This window comes from Lepisosteus platostomus, chromosome 5 (genome assembly GCF_059453375.1).
Source record: "Lepisosteus platostomus isolate fLepPlt1 chromosome 5, fLepPlt1.hap1, whole genome shotgun sequence".
NCBI classification, from domain to species: domain Eukaryota; kingdom Metazoa; phylum Chordata; class Actinopteri; order Semionotiformes; family Lepisosteidae; genus Lepisosteus; species Lepisosteus platostomus.
In genome coordinates this window covers 56497396-56516721 of record NC_142615.1, presented here as the reverse complement: position 1 = coordinate 56516721, position 19326 = coordinate 56497396, and the positions used below count along the sequence as shown (strand labels likewise).

Here is a 19326-nt window from a genome sequence, read left to right as displayed (position 1 = left end):
ATGTCTGTGTGGTTATTATTTAGAAAGAACACAAAACATGAATTAAAATCAATACAATATTTTTATTATACATTCGCTGTTATAGCGCTCAAGCTTTTTTTAATGTTATGTTTAATGTTACATCCAAGCCATTTTCTTACAAAAATTTTTAACTATATTGCTCACGCTTTTTAATATACATTTCAAGTCATTTATCACAAACACACATACCCAGAGAAAAAATGTTACAAAGACAACCATGTGGGTCTAGGTATTAATGATCGTCTCCTTTCAGCGGTTATCTAAGAGACCGGGTCGACCATCGACAACTCTACTGGTTGTTTTAAAGTTTTGACCGACGCTGCACACCCCAGCGGGGCAGCCTTGAGTTTTTCAAGTAGCTCTCGGTTACCAGCGTTGGCTAGCAAGGTGCCCGGCACGTTGGTTTCTGCCATAGCCTCCATGAACACATCCCAACCTTTTGGCTTCTTACCGACCGCAACTGCTTGCTGCTGCGTGAGAGCCCTGACAAGACCAATCATGTGAGAGCCCTCAACGGGTGCCCCCTTGTACACAAATTCCCCTTTTTCATTCCAGGCTATTAATGGTTCATTGCGGGCCATGGTCTTTAACAATATCTTGGCATTTCTCCGGAACCGCTGAGACACACTGTCCAAAATATACCCAAAGTCAGTGTCGCTCAATGTCGGCGGTTGTGCTAACGTGAGTGATAGCTCGGCGGGTGCATTTTCATGTAGTACAACAGTTAAAGTCCCCTTTTCGGAAGTCTCCTGGCGTATTAATGTCAAATACCGTTGTAACACCTAACTGTACAATTTCACTTTTTCATATTCGGCCAGATGCGAGTTCTGAAGAATGTCTCGCATTTCATCATCCAATGCTTGTGTGTTCGGCCAAATGTTAATAAAGCTGATGCCCAACAAGGTTTAGCTAACGATGTCCCTAATGAGCCCAATGTTTGAAACACCTACTGTTGAAATAAAGCGGTTCACATTTCACATGGTGTTTGTCCTGTGTTTGTCCTGCGAGTTCTTTCCGTGAGACTTTACGCAGTCAGTGTGTGTGTGCTTACAACCCTGCTGCTTTTGAGACACGGCTTGTGCAGCGTATAAGCAGCCTGGCCGGACAACCACTCGGCCACCCGGCCGTGGCTGGCGCCGCTCACAACACGGGATCTCGCAGCTCACACCAGACTCTCCGTGCCGCTGTAACTACCCGATTCCCTAGGTTTATAATAGAGCGCACTCAACCCCGCTGCAGACATGGTCCCCTTCCAAACCAATACACACTTTCACATACCTAAAGCGAGGGATGCACCGCCTTTGGGCTTTGGGACCCTGAGGCTCCGGACCGACTGGCCGGGGGGGAAGGCGGGAGTTCCGACCCTTAACAACACACCATTGGCTCCTGAGGGGGCGGGACATGCACAAATAACAACACGCCATTGGCTGACAAGGGGGCGGGACAGCCAACCACCGCTGACTGCCATTGGCTGGAAAAGGGGGCGTGGTACCTGCCAAAAGTTTGACGAAAGGTGTCGCTTTATACTACTCAGAACACATGTAAGACTTACACACAACTTTTAATATGCTGTAGTGAATTTGCAGGTATCCTGGGGAGGGAAGAGAACTGATATTAAGGAAATACATATTTAAAGGGGATGTAAGTATTAAATGTGTTTTGTCACATCTGGGTGTTAACTGAATAACATTTTAGCATTATTTTTTGTGTTTTGACTCTATACTTGTGTTTATCAGGAGACAGCAGAAATATTGATGTTTACATTTATATTCACATTCCCAGTGATATTGACTTAGGTACTCCACTATTTACTTGTAGTTTGACTGGTGTCAAAAGTTGAAAATCTCTGCAAACATCAAGATGGCTAAGGACGTGGAAAGAAACTCAATCACATTTAGAGAAGGTAATGTTTAGATCGGATTAATTCAAAGTGTGTCTCTGGGTGCGTTTGATCTACCAACGTTGTGTTTAACTGAAGGACACCCTGACTGAGTGTGCCATAGAAACTGACATTTTTTGTATTTTTTCTACATTCACAGTTTTTTGGCTAAAGTAAAAAAAAAGATCGTTGTCATTTTCTTGCCAGCTGGCAGTAATTCTTTTGCACTGATAAGAAAGATGAGCATTTTATCTTTCGCAATGTGTGGATTTCTTGAAAAACAAGTTGTGCCAAAAGCGAAATTAAAAGTTCATTTAAACATAATGCAGAAGCATATTGTCTGTAACAATAAACAGTGGGCGAAGACAGGAAGTAAGGCACTGCTGGGATTTGAACCCAGGATCTCCTGTTTACTAGACAGGCGTTTTAACCAACTAAGCCATAGCGCCAGCAAAGCACTGCCCTTTTTCAGCCAGTTGGACACACTGCTCTGTTATATCTTCGTTCGGTGTGCGGTGAGCCTGCTCACTGAGCAAGTTGAGAAAGGATGTGAAATGGCTTTTATCTGCCAATTTCATTACCAAGGAGCTCAATATGCTTTTGATTATCTACAGGGTGTGTAGTGCAACACAGGCGATGGACTGCTGGGATTTGGAGCCAGGATTTCCCGTTAACTAGACAGGTGCTTTAACCAACTAAGCCACGGCGCCGGCAGAATTCTCCTCTTTTACTGCCCCTTGGACACACCGCTCAGAGACACCTGCATTCAGTAAGCTGAGTCGGCTGGCTGAGCATGTTGCCTCCTTTACATTCTGGCCCCGACACTAAGAGAAACGTACAGAAATGGCTTTTATCGGGCACTTTTCATGTCCAATGCGCTTGACATCTCCCACGGGCGACAGAGTTCATTTACGACACTTCCTTTCTTTCTTTCTTCTTTCTGTACTCTTTGATGAAAAAAAACCGAGTAATCACGTAAGGGAAAATGTATTTTTTCATGGAGAAAACGTGCACCAGGAAATGTTGTGTTTAGAAGAAGTGAGTTAACATGAAAAGTGACCTAATTTACCAGAGCAAATGCTCACCTAGCAAGGTCTGCTTTACTACTAGAGAGACGTAGAGTGAAAGATGTGATAATTTCAAGCCGTTGTGGAACAAAACGCTATTTTCTTTTTAATTATAAATGAATTAGAAATTCAGAGCGACACATAAAGGCTTTGTCTGCTTAAAAGTGATGATTTTTAAAAACTGATAAAAATTTGGAAAACACGTTTCTCACGTAGAAATTTAAGATGGGGGTGGGGTATTACTAGTAGTGGCGCTGAACTCACCATGGTGCAATTCATTTACGTGACGGACTAGTGGTTTAATGGATAACGCATCTGATTTCGGTTTATTAGATTGTCGATTCGACTTCTACCGGGGTTGTGTGATTTAAATCAGGCTCCTCAGAAATAGAAGTCCGTTATGTAAATAGACCGCACCTAAAAGCAAACGTTGGGTCTGGTTTCCTTTCTTTCCTGCATGAAATAGCAAATCGTTACAAAAAACACCAGCTAATGTCCAATAGCGTTAGTCATTTAAGCTAACATGAATATACTGTAGGTCTTGGTACATGGGAGTGGATTTCAACCACAATTAAAAAAGGACAAATTGTAATTACAGGCTTCAGACACTTTTTCATACAAAAGTGACCAAACACTCCCTAACTTTCAGGTTTGCTTGAACCTGTAACAAAAACGAGGTCTGAAACTTCCATTCTCTGATATCACTGTCTCTAAAGCCAGTGATGTTTCACGGATGTGCAGTGTGCCTTTTCTCTTGTCATGTTCATGATGATTCGCTGAATAAGCTCCTGACTGGGTGTTCTGTACTGCGCTGTTACTTTGTTCAATTACCTATGTGGTGTACAGATAAAACCAGACTGCATGGTGTAATTTCCGGGTTCAGCACCAGCAGCACCTGCAAACTCATCAGCTGACCTCAACGTGATTTGAACACGCAACCTTCTGATCTGGAGTCAGATGCGCTTCTGTTGCGCCACAAGGTCGCTCACCACCCGTCCTTTTAATTCCCCCAAAGAGAACAATCAGTGTCCCTGAAAAATATTTTTTTTCATTCTCTCCTGTGTGGAGCGCCGCTCTTCCAACGAGGGTCTCTTCTTCCCCAACCACAGATTATTCTTTCCGCCCGGCTCTCTCACAGAGAGCAGACACACCGTCTCCACTGATGTGTTTACTACATCTATAGATCTCACCCCCTACAGCCCCGATATTCCTGGACAGGATACTTACCACCAGCCTCGTGAACTTCTCATCTTGACCTCTCCCAGGAGGAGCACAATTAACACAGAATCCTCTCTCCATTTAGCAAATAACACAAAACACTGTTTACCTGTCAAGACAGAAAACCGGGCTGCTCCAGGTGAAGCTTGAACTCACAACCGCGGCATGACTCCACTAATCATGTCATTTTACAAAGCCTGAACCTGGAAAGAGATTGGAAGCCGAGAAGTTATGGTGTTGTTTTAATACTTGCCTACTCTTTCAATTTTTCCGTCAAGTCTTTTATTTGGTAGTACTTTCAATTGATGTTAATCCTTGTCCCGATGCACGTTCTGGGCCATGGTGCATCTTGAATAATGTTCTTATAGGCTTCAGTTTGGAAAAGTGCGCTCTTCAGAAGCTACCAAAACCGCTAATGGTTACATAACACTTAATGCAAAAGCAACGTTCGGGTTTGAAAAAAAATATTACTTGCTATGAATACAAACACTGTTACAGGAGGCGTGTTAGGGATATTTTAGCTTAGATCATCAATTCATCTTACATTTCTTCTCCATCTATATCAACAGCGTAATCGCTACTGAGTGCTAAAGGCAGGTCCTGGCAATACAATCTTCTTTAGAAAACATTTTTAAAACTATTTCCACTACCATACGTAAAGTAAAAGATAGTGATTGCACGCAACGAATAAAATCTCTTTTCCAGGGACGTTGTAGTTAGATGCAAATTACAATCGAAAATGTATCAGCTTTAACATTTTCTTTTGGATTCACAGGACAGTCAGCATGAGTCATCAAAGAGCCTGTAGTGGCAAGAAGTTTAAAAGCGCACTAGTGATCTGTCTTTGGTCAAAGGAATTGCTGGAGCAGTAGGACGCAGAGCAATATCTAGCAGCTGTAGACGATGTTTGGGGAAGAGATAATTCTGTTTTCAGCACAGGGAGTGAGAATGAGCTCAGTCCGGCTCCCAGCAGAATCCATTCTGGTTTGGTTACTGTTAGACTGTGCGTCTGAGGCTCTTTGGATCGCAAAAAATAAGTTCACAATACGATAAAAAACACAGAAAGCACAAACGTAATAATATAATGATACAAAATCAATACCAAATCATAAAGCCAATTAAGTACCTATCCTTTGAAAACAGTGACATTTGTATCTACTTTTGAATTACAAATCAGACAGCGTAGTCCCTTAATTCAAAGATCAGATCTTGGCCAAAACAAGACAACCAGATGTTAGCTGAATTCGGAACAAGAGCCTCTGCTTCATCGTTTATTGAGCTTTTGATCAACGTCTGAGTGAAAAAGAGTCGCTATTTTAACTATTTGATTAAAGTTCACAAAAGCACCTTCCTTCGAGCTGGGGTCGAAACAGCGACTTAAGGATTCCTAACTGTTTCTAATACAGTCAGCCGCACTACCAACTGAGCTATCGAAGGGGTTTAAAGCACTCCTCTCTGGCACATATTGCCCAATGTAGTGAAACATTCCGGGTACTTAAATTCCAGTTCGACATCAAGTTTCCAACTCGTTTCCTTAGACTTGTTTACCTTGAATTTAAGCCACAAACCAGGATTCTACTGTATAATCTTCCAGGGATGTTACAAAATGTTTGATGGGGCATCAATCATTACAGGCGGAAATTCACTCCTTTTTTTTTCTCGAGGCATCATATTAAATGATCCATTTCATTTGGATCAAGAAGAGGATCACCATGAGAAATAGAACAAACTGTTTGATTCCGTCTTTATTGGGAGCTGTATCACAGCTAATGCATGTAAAGCCTTCAGTATGCGATAGTGAGAGCTCAGTTATGCCAGGGAGTGGGAGTGAAGAGAACTGAACTGAAATTTAGCAAATTCATATTTAAATAGAGAGTAAATCATCAAAGTGTTCTGTCACTTAAAACTTATTATAACACTACCAGGAGTGGGGATTGAACCCACGTGGACATTTGTCCATTGGATCTTAAGTCCAACGCCTTAACCACTCGACCATCCTGGTCTACAACGATATGCTCTTCAGTTGTTTAGCATTTAAATATGATTCAACAATTAAAAAATATTAAACCACAAAACCTCTTAGAGTTGCGAGAATACTTCCTTTGTGTATAAAATACATTGTGAATGCTTTCTTTACTTTTTCGTTTTTATGACATTTTTTTGACCGAGCACGAATATTCTTTTGTCCATATCTTCCCAATGGAAGCACAGAACGCCGTCAAACCAAATGCATTTTAAAGACCAAGACTTGTGGATATTTCCACAGCCTCTACATCAAACTATCAGTGGGCTAATTATCTTTTTTTAAACCTCCGGTTTTTCATCAATGCATAATTACGCACTTACTGGAACCCGGAGGACCGCTGTGTACAGACGTTCACAACGTGAGAAACACTGTTCAATATGGCTTCGTGCGAAAAACCTGTATATGACCATAGGAAGCAGAACAGTGCAGTCTCCAATTACCCAGACTGTAAGCACAGAAATAAAGCTTTGTTTGATTTCTGAAACCCTTCCTTTACGCCCTGTTTTAATTCAGTTAAGGGTCAACTATATTGACAATACTACTGACAGCAGGAAGATTAAAATATTCTTTACTCAGCAGCTTATTAAAAACAGCTCCCATGATGTTCAAACCGATTTTTTACACAGAACACTGACACAGCTTTTCGTTCTGAATCTCTTTTTCTTGTGCTTTTATTTAATATGGCACAATGCACTGGGATAGGGGTATTCTGTTCACAAACCAATAGCATTTAAATCACAGCACCTACAATGCTGCAAGTAAGTGTTTTGCACACTAAGCAGGTCTTCTGACTTTTCCCAGCTTTGTGTTGGGTTGTGGAACCTTTATTTTTTATGATTTTCTGTAGATAACACTACAGGTATACACTGGGATAGGTGGGTCTTTTTCATGGCTCAATAGTAATTCAAATACAACAGCCACACTGCTGAAACCATATGTTTTACATACCAGACAAGGCCCCTAACTCATACAACCTTGCTGTGGCTGTGGCCTCTTTCTTTATTTTTTTATGATTTTCTGAAAGTAACACTACAGGTAATACACTGGGACAGGTGGGTCTTCTTCATGGCTCAATAGTGTAGTGGTTTGATGGGTTTACAATTATTAATTGTAACAGTAATCACGAGGTTGTTCGTTGTAGCTTTTAGAAAATCAATCGTCAAACAACTAACAACACACACACACGGGTTCGATACACGAGATACAATTATTAATATAAATTGTGCACCAAAGATATACTAGTCTGCCTGGATACGAGCGGCAGACCTTACTGTGAGGGTTATCAATATACAAGGTATATAATCTCGAAGAGATGCAAACACAAAGAGATACACAACAGAGAATATATGTCAATATATATCGTTCGGTTACCAAATCGCTAACCAGTGTTATTACCCACTGTTACTCTAAACTCGGAAGTAAATACATTACTCATGAATTAAATTGATAACAACTTGTGTTGAGGTACAATTGAATTCTCGAGACGCAATGTAGAACATGGGGTTTACTTATCCACTGTGTATGGATTTGGAATCTCCCGCCACGAACACCAAACCAGCTGACAGGCTCTGTTGCAGCCTCTGTTGCAGCGGTTGTCCAATGGGCGTTGTGTCGGCGTCCTCTGTCTACCGGCCAACCAGTCAAGGTGCAGCTCGGAGTAGGATGGGCGGAGGAATCTGACTGCGGCGCGCAGGGCAGTTGTTGCTCTGAGGGGATCTACCAGGAGTCCGGCTGGCTAGTAGAAAGTCTCTATGCACAGAGTGTGACCGCGAGTCCTCACAAGTCACTCTTTTGCCCGGGAAGAAGCTGGTTCGTTCCCGGTCCAGCGCTGCTTCTGAATAAGCTATTCAGGTTGTCAACGAGGGTCCAACTGTAGGCTGCCGTTGATCAAGCGAAGCATTCACGTTGGTAGAATTCTGAGAACGTACGGGATCCTCGGCCTCGCGCTTAGAACAAAGTCCAAGTCCTTTTGCAGACAACAGCAGTTGTCACGTGATTGTCTCTGAGGATGCGCGAAAATGGCCAAGGAGAGCCCCGATCTGAGCTTGCGCTCCCTTTTTGACCAAGACCCAGATGTGTGCTGATTGGTTGAGAGTTTGGCGGGCATTGGAGACCCACATGGTATTACCACGCCCTGCCAGTCCCTGATTGGTTGGTCAAGATGAGATATAATTCACTTACTCTTGACACTTAGGAATGCAGTCCAGATGTCCATTCGGCACTCCCTAGACTGATAGGCGCCAATGGATGACCATTGATCATGATAGCCAGGCTTAGCTAACTGCATCCCCGTCTGGGAGCTTGTTCCTTATCAAAAGAAAACATCTTAAATCAGCCTGCATGAATATTTTCTCTGTGGCTGCACCACAGAGATGGAGGGTGAGATGGGGCCTCCTTTAGGACAGCATACCAACGCTTAAGTCTTATTAACAAGCATTGCCGCTACAATAGCAATTCAAATACAACAGCCACACTGCTGAAACCATATATTTTACACACCAGACAGGCCCCCTAACCTCATACAACCTTGCTGTGGCTGTGACCCCTTTCTTTATTTTTTTATGATTTTCTGAAGGTAACACTACAGGTAAGACATTGAGATAGGTGGGTCTGCTTCATGGCTCAATAGCAATTCAAATACAACAGCCACACTGCTGAAACCATATGTTTTACACACCAGACAGGCCCCCTAACCTCATACAACCTTGCTGTGGCTGCGGCCCCTTTATTTATTTTGTAATTATTTTTTCAATATGGCACCATTAGACAGCCGGTACATGGGGATAGGGGGGTGGTATTCACGAGTCAATAGCTCTTCAAGCACAACAGCCACAGTGCTGCAACCAAGTGTTTTACACACCAGACAAGCCCCCTAACCTTATACAATCTTGCTGTGGCTGTGTCCCTTTTCTTTATTTTTTTATGATGTTTTCAATATGGCACCATTAGACAGGCGGTACATGGTGATAGGAGGGTGCTATTCACGAGTCAATAGCTCTTCAAGCACAACAGCCACAGTGCTGCAACCAGGTGTTTTACACATCAGACAGGCCCCCTAACCTTATACAAGCTTGCTTTGAGTTGTGGAACATTTCTTTATTTTTTAATGATTTTTTTTTTACTGTAATCAAGTGTTGTGCTCATTAATAATAATAATAATAATTGCTTACACTTATATAGCGCTTTTCTGGACACTCCACTCAAAGCGCTTTACAGGTAATGGGGACTCCCCTCCACCACCAATGTGCAGCATCCACCTGGATGATGCGACAGCAGCCATAGTGCACCAGAACACTCACCACTATCAGTGAGGAAGAGAGAAGAGAAATGTAGCCAATTCAAAGATGGGGATTATTAGGAGGCCATGATTGGTAAGGGCCAATGGGGAAATTTGGGGATATTGTCAGTATCACTATACTGGGGCATTAGAACCCACATGGACCACAGGGTGAGCGCCCCCTGCTGGCCCCACTAAAGAACTAAGGAACCTTAGTTTTTCCCGGGAGGTCTACCATCCAGGTACTGACCAGGCTCACACCTGCTTAGCTTCAGTGGGTTGCCAGTTGTGAGTTGCAGGGTGATATGGCTGCTGGCCATAATCAGCAGCCTTCAGTACTGAAGCAGGTGTGAGCCTGGTCAGTACCTGGATGGGAGACCTCCTGGGAAAAACTAAGGTTGCTGCTGGAAGAGGTGCTAGTGGGGCCAGCACCACCATTAGGCAGGCCTCCTGACCTTTCACAGTCATGCTTTGTTGTGTGAAACTTTAATTATCTTTTTAGGATTTTTTGAACATGGCAACTTCCACCGAGATGGGTGGGGGGTGTCGGGGTGCTCTTCAATAGCTTTTTCATCTATACACACAAACGAATGTAACCAAGACACTCAGAACAAGAAACTCAGGGGCTGACTGCTGAGGATAGGGATCCAATGCGGTGCCCTTGGTAGGGTTGGCGCGAGACACAGGCGTAGTCGGAGTAAACAGGCATGGGTCCGAGTCCGGGAAGGCGTATTTCAAAGAAAACTCAGTCTTCACTCAGGTTGGGAGATTGTCAACAGAGATCTTTAATACAATCAGCTGAAGGGGAGCATATCACAGAGAAAGGGTTTCCCCTAGCACTCAAGACATGCTCACTAGACTGAAGTTATACTTTCCTTTTTTATACATTAAAAGTAGGCAATACTTTAACATATCAAAGGAACATACAGGGAAAGGGGCAGTGTCAGAAGTCAAACAAACAGGACAGGGGGGTGCCATTTGGCATCCTAAAATCTGTTTCAATTTTCTCTGGTTGAATGGGTGTGAGGAATCACAGGCTTTAGTTTGCACCTAAGACAGTGGTCTTAGGTGCGAACAGAAAACCTTTCCCACGCATAGTCACTGTCCTGACCTTTTGACTCGGTCTTCCACACGTAGCACAGGCGTAGGCACAGAATCGACAGGCGAAGGCGTAGTCGAGGGACTGGCAGGGGTCGGAGTCCGGGAAGGCGTAGAAGTTGCGTCGGTGTGGATTCAGAAGGCAGAGGTGTAAACGAAGAGACAGGCTGGGGTCAGGATCCGAGAAAGCGTAAAACAGGCGAAGGTACAAAATCGAGTGGCTAAAGCGGTAGTCGGAAAAGCGGGGTCGAGGTCCAGGGGAGAAGTCGTAGTAAGGCAAAGGTGTAGTTAGTACGTAAGCTCCGGGAGAGAATCTCAATCGTGAGCAATGACCGGGGGGCAGATGAGGGTTTAAGCAGAGGACTGATTGACACGTGCACGTTTGGTACGGGGAGAGCTCGTAGGAATGCGGGAGCGCTTGCCTGCGTGAGGGAGATTCGTGACAAAACCAACAGAATCAACCTGAACTCACAGAAAAACAAGAATGCCCCCGAGACACCTGCACCCCCCCGGACAACTCTGGTATCAACACCCCCAAACCCATCCATACCAGCTAACAAGACTCAGAATCGGTGCAACCCTCCAACCTGGACCAAGAGCAGGATGGGACAAGAACCTGCACCACACTACGCACCCCTCATCCAGACCAGCAGGACAGCCAGACCACAGACAGCACCATCATGTAACCCCCCTGTTCATTCCAACAGAAAAGCCGAACTGACCCCCACCAGCATGGCGACGCTGCAGCTCTGGTCACACCAGCAGGCCCAATGGGCTCAGAGCTGGGGGACATACAGATGCAGCCATTCAAAATGCGTGGGCGATACCGCATTATTTTGCGGTACGCTGTACGCAGTCTACCGCAAGTTACGGGTAAATACTGCGAGTTACCGGTAAATACCACTAGTTACCGTAAATTCTCCTATAATATGACAAGCAAAATAATAGTATCCGGAATTTCGGCAAGCTGGAGCTAATAAAGCTCAACCTCTCATGTTTGAGCTGTGGCCATCAAAGTCTTTAACGAAGATATTACTAATAGTATTAATAATGAATGACCTTGGACAAGCTGTAAGTGTAAACTCAAAGTATTGCCCTGGTCAACATTCTTTTTTTCATTGACCGTCTTTGCAATCACGCATTTGTTTCCAATCATGTAAATTACAGTAATTTTTGAGAATCGATTCACCATGCCTTTCACATGCTCATAAAAGAGATTGATTTAGGAACATAAACATATTACTGTATGAAAACTGTACTGTATACAGTATGTATATGCATATTTAATGTCTTAACTGTGCCCGTTTAAGTATTGAATATTCAAATCTAATTTTACCACTGAAGGGAAATCTTAGTAGCTGAGCATAAAAAGAATAGGAGCATACTGCAACGCGTGTGAAGGCCATAAACAATATTAATTTTGGAAGATAAACATACAGTATATGGCTGGTCTCGGTACTTTAAAGAAAACATACACGAAACATGGTTTCATTATGACCAGAATCGGTCTTGAGATATTTTTAACTTGATTTACAGTATTTGAGAGGTATGTCTTAACACCGATACTACAGTACGTAAATACTGCTCACGTATATGTTTCTAGGTTTATATTACGCATTTCATACGGTCAAATTACTTTTGAGCAACTAATAAGAAGTGCGAAACGGTATGCCCAGGGCGTTTTAGTTTCGTTTTACTGGGACTCTGCTTTAACAATGTCGCCGTGGATTAATTAGAGATATCAAGTACATACAAGTCATTTTTTAAATGTTGTAGTTCGTCTTGTAAAAATGTTACGAGTACATCATCTATCAACAATTACACAGGTTCTGTTTCCATATTGCGGATTTTGGTTACGTAATATTATTTTCTAAATTTCACGTTGTGAATATATGATTTGGGCAAACAGAGCCGCAAAGAAGTACACTATGGGTTGTTTTTTTTTTTGCAGTTTTATCTAGAACAAGCGATGCTTAAACCTTTGTCTGATTCTTGTGAAACTATCCACATGACAGTTGCAGTACCTAGGAGTTGACTTCAGTGATGTCACTGATGGGATGTTTCTAAAAATCCATCCTCTGTAAAACGTCTTCTCTAGTTGTCCTGCATATGTATTCGTTAATGAAGCTGTGTGTTCTGAGCCTGGATCTCTACATTTCTGTATGAACCAGCTTAGAGGGCTAAAGACAGCTTGTGTTTAAATTGAGTGTAAGGCAATTTATGCTTCTAAAGTCATGGTCAGCATTTATTATTGTACTGTGCTGTAAACTTGTTCTGTGCCTAGTCACATTATTTTATAGCGTTTTTATAGCGTTATCAAATCCGGTGGCGCTGTGTGTTAGTTTCCTGACTCCCATGTCACATGGTCTGTGATTGAAACCTGTGAAACCGGTTTAATTCGTCACAGCCAGCACTCAGGCAGAGAGGGGGTTGTACTCTTAAAGTAGAAGAAGGCGAGATTTCCAGCGAAAGACACCTCCCCCTAATAATACACCCTCATACGATTCAAATTGTATTACAGCATTGTAATTACACATTGTAATTGTATTACACATTGTACACATGCTTAAAAGAGAAGAGAGAAAACGCAAGCCTTCTTCAGGTGTGAGGATCTTCTGCTCAGAATGAAACGCTAAAATGTAATGTAGGCTCTGAATGGGTTCAATTATGATTTGGGCTTGATTAAGGTCGCTGCCTTTCATCTAAAACCCTACTTGAATCCTTCTAAACTAAAAATCAGTGTTAGTGAGTTCTAAATAAAGAGGTATCCAGGTAACAGTGAAACGGGCGGACAGTCTGGGGAGATCGCCCGTTTTCCATGTAAATAGTTCCCTGGTTCCGCACCCCTTGGTGTTTCTCTCGCTCTCTCTCGGGTCACCTGATCATTAGCTCGAAAGATTTCAGTGCTTTGTGTATATTCTAATGGTAGTGGGGGCAGGGTGTGTGGGAACAGGTTTGGTTGAAATTGCATTGGAGATCTATGTTCTTCACACCTGAAACATTTTCTCTGAAAGCATTTTCTTCGCAGTTTAACCGATCTTGTTACAGCATGTTACAGTTTACTATTATTAACCATATTAATTTTAAGTGCTTAATGCCATTTTTTGACCAGGCACGAATATTCTTAAGTCCATATCTTCGCAAGGGAATCAGTGCGAATTGCAATACTAATTAAATTAAAACTACTAACTACTAACTAATACTAGCTAATTAAAACAAACCAGAAACGTGTTGTTCTGTCTAATGACATTACAAGTGGAAAGATTACAGATTTTAATCGTCTTTAATTTTGTTACGTTATACATTTTAGAAACGTTTCATCCATACAAACACCACAAAACTATTTTCGATTGTATTTCTGAATATTATGTTACACTTAGTTCACTGTTTTAAATACATCTAATTAAGAAAGTTAGGTGTTAGCATAAACTATTAGCAATCAATAATATTAAATTTAGCACTGTAATAAGCTGTTGCACTTTCCCCCGCATCTTGTAAAAATATATTTTCATTGTTCAAATATACATTAAGTCTGACTATCATATAATAAGTTAAATACAAAACTAAAGAAAAAATAGGGTTAAATATAATTCAAAATATTTTGCTAACAATGTTTACTGTTAATGAATAATAAAATGTATTAACTAAGGAGTAGGATGGCACAGTTGTTAGTATGTTTTTTGTTTTGTTTCTTTTTCATAAATACAACAGTAGTACCTGATGTCTCAGTGGCTTTCAAAATTAAATTATGCATGCAAACCTGTGAACTAGAAAGATAACTAAGATATCCATCCATTTATAATGGTGGCAAAGTGGTTAGCATTGCTATCTTGCAGCACTGGGGTCCTAGGTTCAATTCCTGCCATCCTGTGTGTGTGGGGTTTACATGTTCTCTCTGGGTTACATGTTTTTTCTCCATATGTGTGATATGACTCCCTCTCGCACTCCAAAACATACTGGTAAGTTAATTGGTTTATGGGAAAACTGGCCCTGGTGTGTGTGTTTGTGTCTGTCTGTCCTGTGATGGACTGGCGCTATGTCCAGGGTGTATTCTGCCTTGTGTCCGTTGCTTACTGGGATAGGCTCCAAATCCTCTGTACTGGATAAAGAGATTAGAAATGGATGGAAGTAAAGGCACTGTGTGGATGGAACTATACACAGTGTTAGAAACCCACTATGAAATGGCAGCATCTCACTGAGAATAAAATATCTTATAGTGCTGGGTTAAGGAAACAGCCTTTCCACCTCTCTTGCACATCAGTATCCATACCTAGTTATTTAAACAAATTGCCTCTAATTATAAACATCTTAATATGCTGGCTCTGTGGATCCGCATCAGCTATGTTTGCCCATTCCTTCAATTCATGTGCATCCAACACACAGTTCAATGCCAGCAAGTACACATAATCTAAAATACAATCCTTATTTCAGTATCTATGTAAACATATAGTCTGTTAACTTCATCTTCATCAAAAGTATGCCTAACCCCATTAGGAAGTGTTCCTGTTATAAGTGTATTCCTCAGCTTTCCCCAAATTATCTTCCTCTTGCCAACATCTCTAGTCTTTTATCCTGCAATAACTCAGCCAACACTTAAATCTCCATAAGCTGCTTGTGTTAATTTCTTTAACTCACAAATATCATGTGTAGATACTGGCCATGTAATACTCTGCATTGTGGAATAATAGTTTATTTTAAAGGGAACTAGAGAAACTAAGAACTAGAGAAATCAAGAAAGGCTTTTTTTCTAGAATTAATAAATGCACATCCTGTTCACTGGGGAAATTAAATCCACACTGAGCAATCTTCGATATGTTCAGAATATGACAGCAAGAATCCTATCAGGAATGCATTATACCTGTTTTCAAGTCCTTGCACTGGTTACCTATCAGATTTCGAGTCAACTTCAAAATCCTTATCCTCCTTATATACTGTCCTACAACTGTTATTATTGATGACCGAATTATTGTACTTGACATGACTTCATTCAGCCTTTCCTGAACGTCTATGACAGGCAGAGAGAGTGCTGTTTCTGGTGCGATCTTTTGCAGCTGACATTTCACTGTTTTAAACGAACAAGAAATTAGATTGCTCATAAATCAGTTATTCTATATAAACACAGTGTAATTGCCCTCCGAAAATCCTCTTTTTCTTGTTCGTTTTAGAGACCTTGATCGAAACTGATTTTAGATGTCAGAAAGGATTTATTTTCTCTGTATTTCCTACATTGCTTTGTCGAGATTTTAACTTTATATCTAACTTTATATCTAGGCTCAGATTTCAACTATAAATCGTACAGTAATTAATAGCAGTAAATACTGATGTTTTGCGCCCTCTTACCACAAAAATATATGTTTTGTAGTTGGGATTAACTTTATTTCGTACGCGTAGCTACTCCGATTCGGATATCGAACAGTTAAAGATGGCGGCAAATCAGACACCCAGAGAGAGGGGGGGGCGTCTTCTCGCCTCCATAACTAAAATGCCAAATAGGAGTGGCTTAAGCGACATACACAGTCGTGTAACTGACAGTTTGAGGTAGCCTATCGTGTAAATTTCGCTTTGTTGTTGATAGGTTAAGCTTTCGAAACTCTGCCCCAAAGTCATGTGACTGATTTTTCGCCCTGTTTCGTTGGTTAAACGCAATGATCACAAGCACCACCATGGTAACTGGGATGTGTAGTTTTTAATTCCATTTGAATTATAACCGTACGTACTGTCTTCATATTTGGCCAGGGCTTTAAAGAGAAGGCGCGCCAAAAAATTTCGGTGCCGTCGTCTCCATTTTAAAGGTACCCCCGTGCTGGAAGAATTTGACCTCGGAACGTTTGCCCAGCGTAGTTATAGTGGACATAAAAACAAGAGTTCGCTGGCATTATATCCTAGAAGACACAGACCGGCGCCAGACCGGTAAATGCTTGATGAACTAGGGATTGGACAGTTTCCAAGTGCTTGTACAATCGATGGAAATGTTCAAATAAACGTGCAAAAGAAATAAACAAAATAATCATTTATTTCTTTATCATATTGGCTAGCTAATGTCCTCTCTTTGCTAATTAGTGGCTGTGTTTCTGCGTTGGGTAGCAATGGGTGACTGTTCTCAGGCGGAAGATGTAAACAGCTTAATTTTTGTGTTAAATAATTTTAAAAAATTAAAATTCATTCTATACAGCAATCACATATTTGGGTACCGTTTCATAAAACTTTCATGCTTAAAATGTTTAGGGAGAAATGGAAGACTGGTGTGTATTTTTTCTTTAAACTATCAAGAGCAGCCATACACAGTACAGTTTATGTACATACAGTAATGTTTATGTTCCTAAATTAATATCGTTTATGACCTTCAGATGCGTTATGCTCCTCTTCTTTTTATGCTCAGCTACTAAAATTTCCCTTTAGTGGTAAAATTCCATATAAATATTCAAAACTAAGTGGATTGAAACGTGCACAGTAAAGACATTAAATGATTAAATCTTTTCACTACCAACCAATGCACCACGAGTGCCCCTGTCGGTCATTTTGGCCAGCCAATCACTTACCGCGGTGCCCTGCGGGTTGGTTACTGTACCGCGGGTTTTTAACGCTCATTTTTAACCGGGGTAAAGTTAGCTTGAAGTTCGAAAACGATTTTGGCACGCCTGTAGCGCTTTCACGAAATCTCTTAGAGTTACAAAAACACTTGCTTTGTGTATAAAATACATTGTGGATGATTTCTCAGCCTTTACTTTCTCGGTTTTATGACATTTTTTTGACCAAGCACGAATATTCTTTTGTCCATATCTCCGCAATGGAAGCACAGAACGCCTTCAAACCAAAAGCATTTTAAAGACCACGACTTGTGGATATTTCCACAGCCTTTACATCAAACTATCGGTGAGCTAATTATCTTTTTTTAAACCTCCGGTTTTTCATCGATGCGTAATTACGCACGAACTGGAACCCGGGGGACCGCTGTGTGCACACGTTCACAAAGCGAGAAATACTGTTCAATACGGCTTCATGCGAAAAACCCGTATATGACCATAGGAAGCAGAACAGCGCGGTCTCCAATTACCCAGACTGTAAGCACGGGAATGTTTGATTTCTGAAACTCTTCCTTTACGTCCTGTTTTCATTCAGGTAAGGGTCAACTATATTCACAATACTACTGACAGCAGGAAGATTAAAATATTCTTTACTCAGCAGCTTATTAAAAACAGCTCCCATGATGTTCATACCGACTTTTTACACAGAACACTGACACAGCTTTGCATTCTGAATCTCTTTTTCTCATGCTTTTATTTAATATGGCACAATGCACTGGGATAGGGGTATTCTGTTCACAAACCAATAGCATTTAAACCACAGCACCCACAATGCTGCAAGTGTTTTGCACACTAAGCAGGTCCTCTGACTATTCCCAGCTTTGTTTTGGGTTATGGAACCTTTCTTTTTTTATGATTTTCTGAAGATAACACTACAGGTGACACACTGGGGTAGGTGGGTCTTCTTCATGGCTCAATAGCATTTCAAATACAGCACCCACACTGCTGAAACCAAGTGTTTTACACACCAGACAGGCCCCCGAACCTCATACAACCTTGCTGTGGCTGTGGCCCCTTTCTCTATTTTGTAATGATTTTCTGAAGATAACACTACAGGTAATATAGTGCCATAGGTGGGTAGTCTTCATGGCTCAATAGCATTTCAAATACAACAACCACACTGCTGAAACCAAGTGTTTTACACACCACACAGGTCCCCTAAACTTATACAACCTTTCTGTGGTTGTGGCCCCTTTATTTATTTTTTTAATAAGAATTTTAGTTTTTCAATATGGTACCATTAGACAGGCGGTACATGGGGATTGGGGGGTGCTATTCATGAGTCAATAGCTCTTCAAGCACAACAGCCACAGTGCTGCAACCAGGTGTTTTACACCAGACATTTCCCCTAACCTTATACAACCTCGCTTTGAGTTGTGGAACATTTCTTTATTTTTTAATGTTTTTTTTTACTGTAATCAAGTGTTGTGCTCACTAGGCAGGCCTCCTGACCTTTCACAGTCATGCTTTGTTGTGTGCAACTTTAATTATCTTTTTAGGATTTTTTGAATATGGCAACTTCCACCGAGACGGGTGGGGGGTGTGGGGGTGCTCTTCAATAGCTTTTTCATCTATACACACAAACGGATGTAGCCAAGACACTCAGAACCTGTCACGCAGGGGCTGACTGCTGAGGATAGGGATCCAATGCGGTGCCCTTGGTAGGGTTGGCGCAAGACGCAGGCGTAGTCGGAGTAAACAGGCAGGGGCCTGAGTCCAGGAAGGCGTAGTACAGGCGTAGGCACAGAATCGACAGGCGAAGGCGTAGTCGAGGGACTGGCAGGGGTCGGAGTCCGGGAAGGCGTAGAAGTTGCGTCGGTAGGCAGGATCCGAGAAAGCATAAAACAGGTGAAGGTACAAAATCGAGTGGCTAAAGCGGTTGTCGGAAAAGCGGGGTCGAGGTCCAGGGGAGAAGTCATAGTAAGGCAAAGGCGTAGTTAGTAGGTAAGCTCCGGGAGAAAATCTCAATCATGAGCAATGACCGGGGGACAAATGAGGGTTTAAGTAGAGGACTGATTGACATGTGCACGTTTGGTATGGGGAGAGCTCGAGGGAATGCTGGAGCGCTTGCCTGCGTGAGGGAGATTCATGACAGAACCAACAGAATCAACCTGAACTCATAGAAAAACAAGAATGCCCCCGAGACACCTGAATCC

At 41.9% G+C, this 19326-nt stretch overlaps 2 non-coding genes across 2 annotated transcripts; both read right to left on the bottom strand.

Annotated features, from left to right (window-relative positions):
* Window positions 1-3878: 3878 nt before the first annotated feature.
* trnaw-cca (transfer RNA tryptophan (anticodon CCA)) lies at window positions 3879-3950 on the bottom strand. Its single transcript has one exon. It is a non-coding gene; the product is annotated as a tRNA-Trp (tRNA).
* Window positions 3951-6104: 2154 nt separating this feature from the next.
* trnal-uaa (transfer RNA leucine (anticodon UAA)) lies at window positions 6105-6187 on the bottom strand. Its single transcript has one exon. It is a non-coding gene; the product is annotated as a tRNA-Leu (tRNA).
* Between the last annotated feature and the right edge of the window lie 13139 nt (window positions 6188-19326).